General features: G+C 36.5%; 1 protein-coding gene across 2 annotated transcripts in view; it reads left to right on the top strand.

Annotated features, from left to right (window-relative positions):
- The window catches only part of BCAS3 (BCAS3 microtubule associated cell migration factor), a 2,220,355-nt gene that overhangs the window by 1,134,578 nt on the left and 1,068,093 nt on the right, over window positions 1-17,684 (top strand). The gene's annotated exons all lie outside the window — the stretch shown is intronic.

The following is a 17,684-nucleotide window of genomic DNA, read 5'->3' as shown; positions in this document are numbered from 1 at the left end:
GTGCCCCTGTTTTTAATAGTTTTTTTAAAAGTCGGGAACTTTCACATGAAAATTGACCTTAACTTTAAATAGTTGTGCAATATTTTACCTGAAAGGTCATTTATGTTGTACTGATCTCTAAATTAACTCATTTTAATTAACGTTTTAAGTCATTTTTAGTAATTGCATTTAAACATCAATTTCAATAGTATTTATGTAAGGATACATATACAAACCAATCACTTTTAGATACTTACTTTGCAGAAATACTCAACTATTGCAAAATAATATACTGATTGATAACCATTTCCTTTCCAAAACACCAACCTTTTGGATCCTATAGCTAAACTGAAAATGGGGGTGGGGGGGGAAAGCAGAAAACCATTACCAATAAAATATCAAAACTATTACCATAAAACTATTTAGATACATTTTGAACTTATCAAAATTCAGTGCTAAAAAATAATAATAATCCTATATATAGAATTTCTAAAAACATCATCTTTTTTTCTACACTCATCAAGGACTCCCATTTATTGTGATGCCCACAATTTGTTTTTAATAAACTGAGAAACACAAGAATCAATGAGCTCTGACATGAACAATGTGACAAATTGTGTCTGATGGTGGCTGCCATTTAAAAGGTGTCCGCTCTATATGGTAGGGGCCATAGTATGGGCTTCATAAGGTGCCCCATTCTCACACATTACCTTCACCATTGGTACTTCCCTATTTCATGAGACATTATCACATACAGTGTGCTGACAGTTACACCCACCAGGGAAGCCCTATAAGACAATTTGAAAGGTGTCCCCTCTATATGGTAGGGGCCATAATATGGGCTTCAGAAGGTGCCCCTTCTCCCACACCTTCACCATTGGTACTTCCTCATTTCATGTGACATCATCACATACAGTGTGCTGACAGTTACCTTCACCATTGGTACTTCCTCATTTCATATGACATCATCACATACAATGTGCTGACAGTTACCTTCACCATTGGTACTTCCTCATTTCATATGACATCATCACATACAGTGTGCTGACAGTTACCTTCACCATTGGTACTTCCTCATTTCATGTGACATCATCACATACAGTGTGCTGACAGTTACCTTCACCATTGGTAAGTTCTCATTTCATGTGACATCATCACATACAGTGTGCTGACAGTTACCTTCACCATTGGTATGTCCTCATTTAATTTGACATCATCACATACAGTGTGCTGACAGTTACCTTCACCATTGGTACTTCCTCATTTCATGTGACATCATCACATACATTGTGCTGACAGTTACCTTCACCATTGGTACTTCCTCATTTCATGTGACATCATCACATACAGTGTGCTGACAGTTACCTTCACCATTGGCACTTCCTCATTTCATGTGACATCATCACATACAGTGTGCTGACAGTTACCTTCACCATTGGCACTTCCTCATTTCATGTGACATCATCACATACAGTGTGCTGACAGTTACCTTCACCATTGGTACTTCCTCATTTCATGTGACATCATCACATACAGTGTGCTGACAGTTACCTTCACCATTGGTACTTCCTCATTTCATGTGACATCATCACATACAGTGTGCTGACAGTTACCTTCACCATTGGTACTTCCTCATTTCATGTGACATCATCACATACAGTGTGCTGACAGTTACACCCACAAGGGAAGCCCTATAAGACTTCAGGACTCTGAACAGCTAGATAGATGGAGGAGGACCATGATCAACAGATCATGGTGTTGGGGTTGTTGAAAATATTTATGTTGTTATAAAGTGCATTTTCCTGTTATTTGTATGTGCAATTTAGGACAATTCCTTGGTTAGTGCACTGATTTCTGCAAACCTCTATTAGTAACATTCTTGGTTTCTAGAGCTTTAGTAATATATTTTAAAATGAAGAAAATCTGTTTTAAATGACATAACAGAAATGTGTTTCTCAATAGGTTTTTCACGCTGGTATAGAATAAAACCCTTAGATCCGATCACTTTTAAGTATAGATTTGATTTGCAATTGTAATCTTTGAACTTATTTTGCCTGTAAAATAACTCTAATGTATACATATAATACAGTAACACTAGACGTTAATCATAAAAAAGTGATGTGTTATTTAACTGGATGACAGCAATGATCTGTAATGAAGGCTACCGTGCTCGAAGCATAAACTAGGCAAAGGTACAAGTTATACAGACTTTTTCAGGCAAACACGTACATACATACCTGTCATTCTCTTAAAGGGATAGTAAAACCAAAAATAAACTTAAATGGATTGGCTTAAGCATGAAATAAAAATAAAACTCCAATGTACTTCTATTATCAATTTTGCTTAGTTCACCTTGTATTCTTAAAGGGTCACAATAGTCAAACAATGATATACTCTAATGGACTAGAGTAGTGCACTGTGGGTCTTGAGTGGCACTCCTACTGTATGTTCAACCCCGCAAAGGGGTTAAACCAGTGTTTCGCAAACCCAGTCCTCAGGACCCTTACTCAGGCCAGATATTCATTATATCTTAAAGGACCAGTCAAGACAGTAGATTTGCATAATCAATAAATGCATGATAAGAAGACAATGCAATAGCACTTAGTCTGAACTTCAAAAGAGTAGTAGATTTTTGTTACATAAATTGCAAAGTTATTTCCACTCCCCCTGTATCATGTGACAGCCATTGGCCAATCACAAATGCATATACGTACCATGTGTTAGCAATCAGCCAATCACAAATGCATATACGTATATGCTGTGAATTCTTGCACATGCTCAGTAGGAGCTGGTGACTCAAAAAGTGTAAATATAAAAAGACTGTGCACATTTTGTTAATGGAAGTAAATTGGAAAGTTGTTTAAAATTGCTTGCTCTATCTGAATCATAAAGTTTAATTTTTACTTGAGTGCCCCTTTAACTAGAGCACAGGTGAAATAATCAGCTGATGGGTGAGCTGATTGTTTCACCTGTGCTGTAGTTAAGATATAATGAATATCTGGCCTGAGTAAGGGTCCTGAGGACAGGGTTTGGGAAACACTCTAATCCATTAGAACATGTAATTTCTTTTTACTATTATGACCTTTAAATAGTAATCTTTGATGAACTCAGGAGCGTGCATGTGTCTTTAAAGGGACACTCAATCAAAATTAAACTTTCATTATTCAGATAGAGCATGCCATTTTAAACAACTTTCAAATTTACTTCCATTTAATATTTAATATTTAAAAATTTAGAGTCAACATCTCCTACTGAGCATGTGCAAGAATAAGTGTGTATGCATTTGTGAATGGCTGATGGATGTCACATGGTACAGGGGGAGTGGAAAGAGACATAACTTTTAAAATCGTCTGGAACTAAATATAATACTCTGAAGTTCAGACTAAGTGCTATTGCATTGTCTTGTTGATTATGCAAATCTTCTTTGTTGACTGGTCCTTTAAGCATGTGGCAGACAATGTTTTCAGTACCGTTATACATAGATGCTAAAGACGTGCACGCTCATGAGCTCACCTAGGATTACTCTTAAAGGGACAGTCTACACCAGAATTTTTATTGTTTTAAAAGATAGATAATCCCTTTACTACCCAGTCCCCAATTTTGCATAACCAACACAGTTATAATAATATACTTTTAACCTTTGTGATTATCTTGTATCTAAGCCACTGCAAACTGCCCCTTTTTTCAGTTCTTTTGACAGACTTGCAGTCTAGCCAATCAGTGATGGCTCCCAGATAACTTCACGTGCACGAGCACAGTGTTATCTATATGAAATACGTGAACTAACACCCTCTAGTGGTGAAAAACTGTTAAAATGCAATCTGAAAGAGGTGGGCTTCAAGGTCTAAGAAATTAGCATATGAACCTCCTAGGTTAAGCTTTCAACTAAGAATACCAAGAGAACAAAGCAAAATTGGTGATAAAAGTAAATTGGAAAATTGTTTAAAATTACATGCTCCATCTGAATCATGAAAGTTTATTTTGGCCTACACTGTCCCTTTAAAGAAGGACACCAAGAGAACTAAGCAAATTTGATAATAGAACTAAATAGGAATGATATTTAAAATTGCATGCTCTATCTGATTAATGAACATTTCATTTTGACTTTACTGTCATTTTAAATAACTGCCCTTCACATCTAGGTTTATTTAAATAAGTTTTCCTCCACTTTTACTTTTATTAGTGTGGTGCCAGCCTGCATACATTAATCACTTAATAAATGAATAACTGAAGGTTAGTAAGCAATGATTTCATCCTTCCAGACCTAATTTATGAGCAGGATATTAATCTGCTACCAAACAGATACTAAGACCAACTACCTGCTCAAAAAACAAACACTTCCTTTCCACAGAAGATAGCCCTTGCTATGTCTCTAACGAGGACAACTTAAAGGGACACTGAACCCAAAAATGTTCTTTCATGATTCAAATAGAGAATACAATTTTAAACACCATTCCAATTTACTTCTATTATCAAATTTGCTTCATTCTTTAGATATCCTTTGCTGAAGAAATATCAATTCGCATGGGTGAGCCAATCACATGAGGCATCTATGTGCAACCACCAATCAGCTGCTATTAAGCCTATCTAGATATGCTTTTTCAGCAAAGGATATCAAGAGAATGAAGCAAAATATATAATAAAAGTAAATTAAAAAGTTGTTTAAAATTGCATTCTCTTTCTAAATCATGAAAGAAAAAATGTGGGTTCTTATGTCTCTGTGAAGGCGTCTAAGATGACCAGTTTATGCTAAACGTATTTCCCTTATCCTATGCCTCAGAAACAGTCACATTTGAATATACACAACTTCTAATTGTTTTTCCAGTCTCAATTACAGCTCTGTATTTCTTCCTTACATATAATAGCAAGCATTTCTGAAATAATGATAACTGCTTCACACACGTTTTAAAATCTAATTATTGAATGTTTTCCCTGGTTCTTTGTCTTCCCCTAATAGGCTGCAGGAATCAAGTATGACAGGGGTGATGCAATACATTAGAAAACACTTTTTGAGCAATTTTTCTTATGCTTTTTAACTTTTCAGTTTCAGTAACCTTGACCTGCTGTTAAACACCTACTTTGTACTCACAAAACGTGCTGAACCAGGGCTCCAAGTGTAAAAGCCAAACTCACTTTTCATGAAGCTTGGCTGCTCCCATTATTTTTTTTAAAGGGACATGAAACCCTCAATGTTTCTTTCATGATTCATAAAAAAACATTACAATTTTAAACAATTTTAACATTACTTCTATTATTGAAATTGCTTTTTTAAATAAAGGAAAATATAATCAAGATTGCAGGTGGACGATATCTCAAGTAGAGAACCTGTCCAGCTGAAGTTGCTACTTGACATGGTAACATTTAACATTGAACAAAAGCTCGCTTGTGCAACACCATCCCCTGCTCTTGTGCAACAAATTAGGTTAAAGGGACACTGAACACAATTTTTTTCTTTCTTGATTCAGATAGAGCATGCAATTTTAAGCAACTTTATCATTTACTCCTTTTATCAAATTTTCTTTGTTCTCTTGCCATCTTTATTTGAAAAAGAAGGCATCTAAGCTATTTTTTTAGTTCAGAACTCTGGACAGCTCTTGTTTATTGGTGGGTGAATTTATACACCAATCAGTAACAACAACCCAGTTTGTTCACCGAAAATGGGCCTGCATCTAAACTTACATTCTTTCTTTTCAAATAAAGATACCAAGAGAATGAAGAAAATTTGATAATATGAGTAAATTAGAAAGTTGCTTAGAATTGCATGCTCTATCTGAATCACAAAATAAAAAATTTGGGTTCAGTGTCCCTTTAAATCACCCCGACAAGCGAGTGTCTAGGGTAATTGATCTTGCCACTTCTGAGGCTAAAGAAACAGTAACCTGCACTACAAAGCCTTAATAGCTGAGAGTGCAGCTTGATACATTTTCTTCTTTTTTTTGAAGGAGCAGCAATGCTCTACTGGAAGATAGCTGAATATATCTGGTGAGCCAATGATAAGAAGCATAAATGTGCTACCACCAATAAGCAGCTGCTTTCAAGTGGTACATTGCTGTTCCTGGGCATACCTAGGTATATTGTTTAACAAAGGATAACCAGAAATCAAAGCAAATTTGATAATATAAGTAGATTTTAAAAATGTTTAAATTTGTATGCTCTATTTCAATTATAAGAGTTTAATTTGGACTGTTTTACTGTTATGTATTAAAAATCATAGTTTTAAACTATAATACTATTGTTCAACAACTTTTTGGAAATTTAAAAAATGGTTTATTTTTTTATTTTTATAAAATTATGTAAATAAGATCCATAACATTGATTAGTGATTCATCACACGTTAATAAACACTGGTTAAGTAAAATCATTAATATTGAGTGAGTTAGCCACCATGTTTTACTTGAGAGGGATGGAAATTATGTATGTGAGGTAATCAACCATTGTGTCAAAACACGCAGGCCCGTTGTAATCCTTAAAAATCCATTAAAAGAAAATCTCATTATCCATAGCATCTTTTTTTAATATAATCTTAAGCAATCTTGAAAGGTTTTTAGTGACACCTTAGGCTAGAGCTAGATATACAGAAATTAAATTGAAAATGGGCCTTCTGTGAAGGTGAGTATCATTGAGCCTTGGTTTGCCTATATTTCCCACTGATTTGTTCGGCTGGACGTGGGAATTCTTAGGACATGGCCAGGACTTTTCAGCAGCATCAATGTCATGTGGAATACTTAAAGACTCTACTGCCCTTGTGAACCAGCTTAACTCACTGTCATGTCTCACTATTGCAAAGCTGGCAAAGTGGCATTGGTTGTTTTTTATTATTTTTTGCTTTGGTTAGTGTGGACTGTGCAATCACAAATGTTTTGTTTTAATTAAATATAGGCTATTAATTGCATTTTAGAACACAAAGAAACAAACCAAAGACACCGGCAGAGAGGATTATGATTTACAGGCGGGGAAGTTTGAATTTCAGAATCAGTTTGGATTTTGAAATTCCGGATTTAGGGAATTGTACCTGCACCATATGGTTTTTTTTATTGTTTAAAAACTTTTTTTTATAACTAAATGTTTTTGGGGTTCTTTAATGAAAAAAAGCACATATGAGTGTAATACTTTATATTACTATCGGCTAAATTACGAGTTGTGCGTTAGGTTTAACCCCTTAATGACCACAGCACTTTTCCATTTTCTGTCCATTTGGGACCAAGGCTATTTTTACATTTTTGCAGTGTTTGTGTTTAGCTGTAATTTTCCTCTTACTCTTTTACTGTACCCACACATATTATATACCGTTTTTCTCGCCATTAAATGGACTTTCTAAAGATACCATTATTTTCATCATATCTTATCATTTACTATAAAAAAAAATATAAAATATGAGGAAAAAATGGAAAAAAAACACACTTTTTCTAACTTTGTCCCCCAAAATCTGTTACACATCTACAACCACCAAAAAACACCCATGCTAAATAATTTCTAAATTTTGTCCAGAGTTTAGAAATACCCAATGTTTACACGTTCTTTGCTTTTTTTGCAAGTTATAGGGCAATAAATATAAGTAGCACTTTGCTATTTCCAAACCACTTTTTTTTCAAAATGAGCGCTAGTTACATTGGAACCCTGATATCTGTCAGGAATACCTGAATATCCCTTGACATGTATATATTTTTTTTTAGAACACATCCCAAAGTATTGATCTAGGCCCATTTTGGTATATTTCATGCCACCATTTCACCACCAAATGCGATCAAATAAAAAAAATTGTTCACTTTTTCACAAATTTTTTCACAAACTTTAGGATTCTCACTGAAATTATTTACAAACAGCTTGTGCAATTATGGCATAAATGGTTGTAAATTTTTCTCTGGAATCCCCTTTGTTCAGAAATAGCAGACATATATGGCTTTGACGTTGCTTTTTGGTAATTAGAAGGCCGCTAAATGCCACTGCGCACCATGCGTGTATTATGCACAGCAGGGAAGGGGTTAATAAGGGAGCATGTAGGGAGCTTTTTGGGGTAATTGTAGCTTTAGTGTAGTGTAGTAGACAACCCAAAGTATTGATCTACGCCCATTTTGGTATATTTCATGCCACCATTTCACCGCCAAATGCGATCAAATAAAGAAAAACGTTAAATTTTTCAAAATTTTAGATTTCTCACTGAAATCATTTACAAACATTTTGTGCAATTATGGCACAAATGGTTGTAAATGCTTCTCTGGGGTCTCCTTTGTTCAAAAATAGCAGACATATATGGATTTGGTGTTGCTTTTTGGTAATTAGAAGGCCGCTAAATGCCACTGCGCACAACACGTGAATTATGCCCAGCAATGAAGGGGTTAATTAGGTAGCTTGTATGGAGTTTGCAGGGTTAATTTTAGCTTTAGTGTAGAGATCAGCTTCCCACCTGACACATCAGACCCCCTGATCCCTCTCAAAGAGCTATCTTTCCTCCCCCACCCCAAAAATTGTCCCCGCCATCTTAAGTACTGGCAGAAAGTCTGCCAGTACTAAAATAAAAGGTATCCTTTTTTTATATATAGCATATTTACATATGCTGCTGTGTAAGATTCCCCCCCTTAGCCCCCAACCTCCCTGATCCCCCCAAAAACAGCTCTCTAACCCTCCCCCTCTGCCTTATTGGGGGCCATCTTGGGTACTGGCAGCTGTCTGCCAGTACCCAGTTTGCATGTAAAAATGTCTTTATTTTTTTATTTTTTGGTGTTTCTGCAGTGTAGCTTCCCCCCCCCCAAGACTAATCCCCCACCCCCTCCCAGATCCCTTAGATGACTTTAATTAGGGATTTTTTTCCCTCCTTTCTCCCCATAATACAAAAAAACGTTTCTGTAGTGTAAGTGGTTCCCACCCGCTCCCTCCCCATGCACACGCCCGCCCACCACCCCCCGTGCACACGCGCGCCCGTGCGCGCCCCCGGCGATCCCGCCCCCGATCCCGCCCCCCTCTCTGACCAAGAAGCCATCGATGGCCGCCCACCCACCTCCCACTTCAGCTCCCACCCACCAACGAATGCGGCCATCGATGTCCGGTGCAGAGAGGGCCACAGAGTGGCTCTCTCTGCACCGGAGGGGTAAAAAATGTTATTGCAGGATGCCTCAATATCGAGACATCCTGCAATAACCGGAAAACAGCTGGAAGTGATCAGGATCGCTTCCAGCTGCTTTCCACACTGAGGACGTGCAGGGTACGTTCTCAGGCGTTAACTGCCTTTTTTCTGAGGACGTACCCTGCACGTCCTCAGTCGTTAAGGGGTTAAAAAGCAGCGTTAAGAGGTCCTAACGCTGCTTTTTAACGCCCGCTGGTATTATGAGTCTTGCAGGTACAGGTGTACCGCTCACTTTTTTGGCCAGACTTGGAAATACCGCAAATCCACTTACGTAAATTGCGTATCCTCTTTTTTCAATGGGACTTGCATAGCGCCAGTATTACGAGTCTGCCAAAAAGTGAGCGGTAGACCCTCTCCTGTCAAGTCTGGTACCGCATTTTAAAGTCAGTAGTTAAGAGTTTTACACTACAACGCCGTAGCATAAAACTCTTAACTAAAGTGCTAAACAGTACACCCATAAATTACCTATTAACCCCTAAACCGAGGCCCTCCCGCATCGTAAACACTAAAAAAAAGGTTTAACCCCTAATTTGCCAAACCGGACATCGCCGCCACTATGATAAACATATCAACTCCTAAACCGCCGCACTCCCGCCTCGCAAACATTAGTTAAATATTATTAACCCCTAATCTGCCGTCCCTAACATCGCGAACACCTAACTACATTTATTAGCCCCTAATCTGCCGCCCCCAACATCGCCGCCACTATACTAAAGTTATTAACCCTTAAACCTAAGTCTAACTCTAACCCTAACACCCCCTAACTTAAATATAATTAAAAGAAATCTAAATAAATATTCCTATCATTAACTAAATAATTCCTATTTAAACTAAATACTTACCTATAAAATAAACCCTAAGCTAGCTACAATATAACATAGTTACATTGTATCTATCTTAGGTTTTATTTTTATTTTACAGGCAAGTTTGTATTTATTTTAACTAGGTAGAATAGTTACTAAATAGTTACTAACTATTTAATAACTTCCTAGCTAAAATAAATACAAAGTTACCTGTAAAATAAAACCTAACCTAAGTTACAATTACACCTAACACTACACTATAATTAAATTAATTCCCTAAATTAAATACAATTAAATAAAATTATCTAAAGTATAAAAACAAACACTAAATTACAGAAAATAATAAACAAATTACAAGATTTTTAAACTAATTACACCTAATCTAATTCCCCTAACAAAATAAAAAAGCCCCCCCGAAAATAAAAAAAGCCCTACCCTACACTAAATTACAAATAGCCCTTAAAAGGGCATTTTGCGGAGCATTGCCCCAAAGTAATCAGCTCTTTTACCTGTAAAAAAAAAATACAAATCCCCCCCAACATTAAAACCCACCACCCACACAACCAACTCTACTCTAAAACCCACCCTATACCCCCTTAAAAAAATCTAAAACTAACCCCTTGAAGATCACCTTACCGGAAGAAGTCTTCATCCAACCGGGCCGACGTCCTCAACGAAGCTGGAAGAAGTCTTCATCCAAGCCGGGCGAAGTGGTCCTCCAGACTGGCAGAAGTCTTCATCCAGACGGCATCTTCTATCTTCATCCATCCGGCGCGGAGCGAGTCCATCTTCAAGACATCCGACGCGGAGCATCCTCTTCATCCAACGGCTAAGACTGAATGAAGGTTCCTTTAAATGACGTCATCCAAGATGGCGTCCCTTCAATTCCGATTGGCTGATAGAATTCTATCAGCCAATCGGAATTAAGGTAGAAAAAATCCTATTGGCTGATGCAATCAGCCAATAGGATTGAGCTTGCATTCTATTGGCTAGTTGGAACAGCCAATAGAATGCCAGCTCAATCCTATTGGCTGATTGGATCAGCCAATAGGATTTTTTCTACCTTAATTCCGATTGGCTGATAGAATTCTATCAGCCAATCAGAATTGAAGGGACGCCATCTTGGATGACGTCATTTAAAGGAACCTTCATTCAGTCTTATCCATTGGATGAAGAGGATGCTCCGCGTCGGATGTCTTGAAGATGGACTCGCTCCACGCCGGATAGATGAAGATAGAAGATGCTGTCTGGATGAAGACTTCTGCCCGTCTGGAGGACCACTTCGCCCGGCTTAGATGAAAACTTCTCCCGGCTTCGTTGAGGACTTCGGCCCGGTTGGATAAAGACTTCTCCCGGTAAGGTGATCTTCAAGGGGTTAGTGTTAGGTTTTTTTAAGGGGGTATTGGGTAGGTTTTAGAGTAGGGTTGGTTGTGTGGGTGGTGGGTTTTAATGTTGGGGGGGGATTTCTAATTTTTTTTTACAGGTAAAAGAGCTGATTACTTTGGGGCAATGCCCCGCAAAAGGCCCTTTTAAGGGCTATTTGTAATTTAGTGTAGGGTAGGGCTTTTTTTATGTTGGGGGGCTTTTTTATTTTGTTAGGGGGATTAGATTAGGTGTAATTAGTTTAAAAATCTTGTAATTTGTTTATTATTTTCTGTAATTTAGTGGGGGGTTTTTGTACTTTAGATAATTTTATTTAATTGTATTTAATTTAGGGAAATAATTTAATTATAGTGTAGTGTTAGGTGTAATTGTAACTTAGGTTAGGTTTTATTTTACAGGTAGCTTTGTATTTATTTTAGCTAGGTAGTTATTAAATAGTTAATAACTATTTAATAACTATTCTACCTAGTTAAAATAAATACAAACTTGCCTGTAAAATAAAAATAAATCCTAAGCTAGCTACAATGTAGCTATTAGTTATATTGTAGCTAGCTTAGGGTTTATTTTATAGGTAAGTATTTAGTTTTAAATAGGAAATATTTAGTTAATTATAGGAATTTTTATTTAGCTTTCTTTTAATTATATTTAAGTTAGGGGGTGTTAGGGTTAGACTTAGGTTTAGGGGTTAATAAATTTAGTATAGTGGTGGCGACGGGGGTGGCAGATTAGGGGTTAATAATTGTAGGTAGGTGGCGGCGATGTTAGGGTCGGCAGATTAGGGGTTAATAATATTTAACTAATGTTTGCGAGGTGGGAGTGCGGCGGTTTAGGGGTTAATAAGGGTAGGTAGTGTCGGATCAGGTCCGCCAGACCTTGATAAATATGCCCCAATATGTATTTCCCCATAGGAATCAAAGGGACTGCGTTAAGGAGCTTTATGCTGCTTTTTTGCAGGTGTTAGACTTTTTTTCAGCAAGCTCTCCCCGTTGATCCCTATGGGGAAATTGTGCACGAGCACGTTACACCAGCTCACCGCTAACGTAAGCAGCACTGGTATTGGAGTGCGGTAAAGAGCAAAATTTTGCTCAACACTCACTTCTTGTCTGGTTTGTAGAAACCCGTAATTACCACCCGTAATACTTTTAGTGCTATTTGGACTGTCACTCAAGTGAAATTCATAACTTTCATCTTTTAATATCTGGGCTATTTAGGGTAATTGGGATATCCATTGAAAGTAATGGGTGTGTTAGAGCGTTGTCGGCCGTGCTAAACACTCTCTGGTAAAAATATCTAGTTGCTTTCATTTTAGTGGGTTCAGCAATATTGCCTATCGGGTCCTGAACCAGCTTTAGCGCACCACTTGTAATCTGGGCCTTTATTTGGTTCACAAATGACTTTTAATTATTGTGGGACATTGTATAATGATGCTTGTTTATATTTGTTATTTCACAGAATTTAGATTTTATAAAACTGTATTATGCATGTAGTTTTTTTTTCATTATTGAGTAATAAGTAATTATGAGGTGTTATATGCAAGTATGCCAAGGGTGTTTAAAAGGCAAAAATGTGAGTTGGGGGCCTTTATTATAAAGTGAGGGCTTAAAAGGGTAGATATTGCTGGTTTTAATTTTAAGAGAGCAAAAACTCAACAGAAGATAAAAGAGCAGGTATTGTTTACAAAAAAGACTATTTAAATGTGTTTTTTTGCAAAAAAATGTTTACTTGAAGGCTTTTTAGTTTGTTTTTGAAATTAACAGGAAATGCACAACATGTACTTGGTACATACCACACAATCATAAAGAATAGCTTTTAAAAAAAAAAAAAAGCTTTAAAGTGATAGTAAATCCTAGAGTTTGTTAAACTGGTAAATCCACCAGTGGAACAAATAAAGGGGACTTTAGTATAAAATTCTTCATGCTGAAAGTTCCCTATTTGTCTGAAGTGTTTGCTGCACTGAGCTCCTCAGGCAGCCCACAGCAGAACGCTATTTTCTTGTGAGGTGACGGTTTCCACCACTTAGCCAATATCCGCGTGTGCCAGCTGGCATTATTCTAGCACACTATTGGCTAAGATCACCTCACAGCAAAATAGTGTTCTGTTGTGGGCTGCCTGAGGCGCTCTGCAAGGTGGACACTTCAGACAAATAAAGGAACTTTCAGCATGAAGTATTTTATATTTGATAATGTTGCTAGGTAAACCCTAGAAAGGTGGCGCACTTTTAAGGGATAGATTGGAAGTAGATTTCCAAAGAAAATTTTAAAACAACATGTATAGTGAGGTTAATAGAAATATTAATGTATACACAAAACAATTTGATGCCACAAAAGGTGTGATAATATCTTAGCAAATAAAATACAATGTACACAAATTGTTGTAAGTAACTGAAAATAATTTGTTAATTCTTGAACAGGTACAGTTCATAATACAAGGGTTCCGTAAAAGGTGAGTGATGATAGTAAAGTTCAAATTCTTGGAAGGATATAAGGTTGCCATTTTATATTTGATGACTGAAAGTCCCCTTTAATTGTTCCACTGGTAAATCCTAGTATTTCAGAAATGCTAGGATTTACTATCACTTTAATACATTTTAAAATGTAGGAAATTTAGGTGCAACAAAGAAAATAATGTAATGTCCCTTTAAGCCCACAGTACAGATAGAGCTTTTGGAAAAGGCAGAGAGTGAAGGATACCTTGAAAAGAGATCATAAGTGTGTATGATATACATATTTACTATAGTGTCCCAGGAGTAATAAATGTGTTATGACAGGTGAAACATTGGAAATGTGGCTTTCAGCATCATAAACATTTGTCATGCCTGCATGAGTAAAAGGAAGCGAATACAATAACTTTAGTGCAATATTTAAACCCTGTTGTGTGTGTCTATTTATCTAAATGTCTATCTATTTGTCTGTCTGTATGTATGTATATCTACACACACAGTTGTAATTCAAAAGTTTTCAGTCCATCTAGATAATATAAATGATAGATTGCATTTGCTGGAGTTTTAAATCTTCACTGACATATTTTTTTTGTGTCATACTAGAATGTATAATAGTATTGGCCAGAGCTTTGGAAAACCCAGGGTCCTAATGACTTGAACCAGCAAGTCATTCAGAGTGGTTAGTAGCAAGGTTCCATAGCTGTTGTTTCACTTTTTGTATTAAAGTTTATTTTACAGTATTTAAAGAACCGATACCACATAAAAATATCTTTTTAGGGGTCCAGTCTAAAGATACTGCTTTAGAAATACGAATATGTATAAAAAGTCCAGCAATTAAATGAGTTACATAAAAACATTCAACTCAATCTGTTTAATTTTAATACAATCTAGAAGTGAATGTATATTTTTGATCAACTCATTTTGTAGTATTTTTATTGGCTCACAGCAAAAAACAATGCTACTCGTGGAGAGACTACCTATGTGTAGAAATATCTTTGCCTTACCCTCATTGACTATATAAGCACTATAGGGTCATCATTTAGTTATATGTGATTGTGTTGTAGCAGGATCAAATGCAAATAAGCACTACTCTTTGTCTTAAAGGAACATGAATTCAGTTTTAAACAACTTTTCAATATGTTATCAAATTTGCTTAATTTTCCTGGTATCCTTGGTTTAAAGAGCAGCAGTGCCATACTGGGGTCTAGCTGGACACATTAGGTAAGTTAATGACAGGAGGTATATATGTGTAGTCACCAATCAGCAACTATCCCCCAGTAGTGTGAAGCTGCTCCTGAGCCTACCTAGGTATGCTTTTGAACAATGGATAACAAAAGAACAAAGCCAATTAGATAATAGTAGTCAATTTTTTTGTTTTTATTTATTGCATACTCTATATGTATAATGAAAGTTTGATTTGGACCTTTCTGTCCCTTTAAATATTTTTTAAAATACCTTTAATTTGTGATTATCATATACAGTTTAATATTAGTATATACAGAATGTTAGACAATTTAATGACATATAGCTTGCATATCTGTAATGGTTGGGTAGAACCACTGTATACTTTTGAGGCTGTCAGCATGTCACTCTGTTGGATATATTGCTATATAACACTGCGTGTAACAAGCCCAGGTCTCTGCTTTTATAACAAGTAGCTGAATCCTTGGGCAATACTTCTGTTTCATTGCAACCCACGCCTGCAGCTTGTTTACATTACACTATAGAGTATCTAGAAGCCAGAATGGAGGAAGCCAATCAAAACACAAAGCTGTTTCCAGAGGCTGCAAAATCATGATGTGATTAGTATGAAAAGACAAACTGACAAGCTTCTCATTGATGTTCAGAGCTTAGACACACCAGTGTCACTCATTCCTGCCCAGCTGACATGTATATCATGAGCAATGTTATCTGTAAAGTGAAAGGTTCCAGAAAATATCCCCATTCATTGAAACTGAGAACTAATTAATTCATATAACGAGGAAGTAAAAAGAAACTACCTATATTCCTAAGAGCCTAAGCGAAATGACAGTCATGTTGACTTTAGCAGTGGATTGTCCTAGTATTTTAAAGGAACATAGTGCTGTAAAATTGTACCCACTTGAATGTGTTTCCAATGATCAATTTTACATGCAGGAGTAGGTTGAATTGATTACAAATAGCTAATTTCCCTTTATTTTGACATTTAAAATAGGTACATTTTCCTATCAAAACCACCACATATATTGTAAAAAAAAAAAAAAAAAGTCATCAGTAGACTAGTAGACAGATTAAAAAAATGTCGAGGACATTATAATGCAAAAGCATGCTCAAATTTGTTAGCAAGTTATGTATTAAGTCCTTAGCTAATTATCGGCTAAATTATGAGTTTTGCGTTACGGTGAGGTACGGCTATCCCGCTGAAAAATTGGCCATTGCGAGTGGAATGGCCGGTAATGCATATTACGAGTTGCGGCGGTATAGCTATACCTTAAGGCAACCCTCCATTCCGCACTCAAAAAAGGTTCAAATCAGCCAATAGGATTTCAGTAGCTCTCATCCTATTGGCTGATTTGAAAATGTCAGCCAATAGTAATGCAAGGTACCCCATTTTAAACAGGTACCTTGCATTCAAGCTTCAGTGTCAGTGGTAATTGTATGAAGAGGACACTCCACGCTGAATGTCATCGCCGGTCCTAGACAGCTCCTCTCTGTGCCTCCACAGCTCCGCGCCACCGGGATAAAGATAGAAGATGGTCCCGCAATGGAGGAAGATGGATGACCGCACTTCAGGAACCATGAGTAGATATTCTGGGGTTAATGTTAGTTTTTTTTTTTTTCTTCATTTTTTGAATTTTTTGAGGTGGTTTCTTTTTTTATAATAGGGCTTTGGGCAGTAAAAGAGCTGAATACCCTTTTAAGGGCAGTAAAAGAGCTGAATGCCCTTTTAAGGGCAGTAAAAGAGCTGAATACCCTTTTAAGGGCAGTAAAAGAGCTGAATGCCCTTTTAAGGGCAGTAAAAGAGCTGAATGCCCTTTTAAGGGCAATACCCATACAAATGCTCCTTTAGGGGCAATGGGTAGCTTAGGATTTTTTTAGATTTATGTTTTTTTTATTTTTGGGGGTTGGTTGGGTGGGGGGCTTTACTTTAAGGGGGGACTTTGTAATTTTTTGTAGGTAAAAGAGCTGTTGTCCCTTTTAAGGGCTATTGGTAGTTTATTGTTAGGTTAGGGGTGTTTTTATTTTGGGCTATTAGATTAGGTGTTTTTATTTTTGATAATTTCGTTTATTATTTTTTATTTTTCATATTTTTAGTGTTTATTATTTTTTGTAATTTTAGATTTGTAATTTTTTTTCGTAGTATTAGGTTTATTTAAATTTGTAAAAAAAAAATTCATAGTATTAGGTTTTTTTAATCATGTAATTTAGGATTTTTAATTGGTAGTTTTTTATTTTGTTAGAATAGTTATGTTAGGTAAATTTATAGTTTAATCTTAGTTTAATTTCACTGATAAAAGTTTTTATTTATTTTAAGATAGTTATATTGTAACTTTTGATTTAAAGTTAGGGGGGTGTTAGGTTTAGGGGTTAATAGTTTAATTTAGTGTTTTGCGATGTGAGGGCCAGCGGTTTAGAGGTTAATAGGTTTAGTTTATTAGTTACCATGTGGGGGGCTGGTGGTTTACGGGTTAATAGGTTTAGTTTATTAGTTGTGATGTGGGGGCTGGAGGTTTAGGGGTTAATACTTTATTATAGTGTTGGCGATGTGGGGGGCCATCAGTTTAGGGGTTTGTTATGTTTATTTAATGTCGGGGCAGCGGATTAGGGGTTAATCATTTTATTTAGTGTCGGGGAGTGGCAGTTTAGGGGTTAATAACTTTAATTAGTGTCGGCGATGTCGGGGAGCGGCGGTATAAGGGTTAATAACTTTATTTAGTGTCGGCGATGTCAGAGAGCGGCGGTTTAGGAGTTAATAACT

The sequence above is a fragment of the Bombina bombina genome, chromosome 3 (assembly GCF_027579735.1).
Source record: "Bombina bombina isolate aBomBom1 chromosome 3, aBomBom1.pri, whole genome shotgun sequence".
NCBI lineage: Eukaryota > Metazoa > Chordata > Amphibia > Anura > Bombinatoridae > Bombina > Bombina bombina.
Note: the sequence above shows the minus strand (reverse complement) of the source record. Positions and strands in the feature narration are given on the sequence as shown.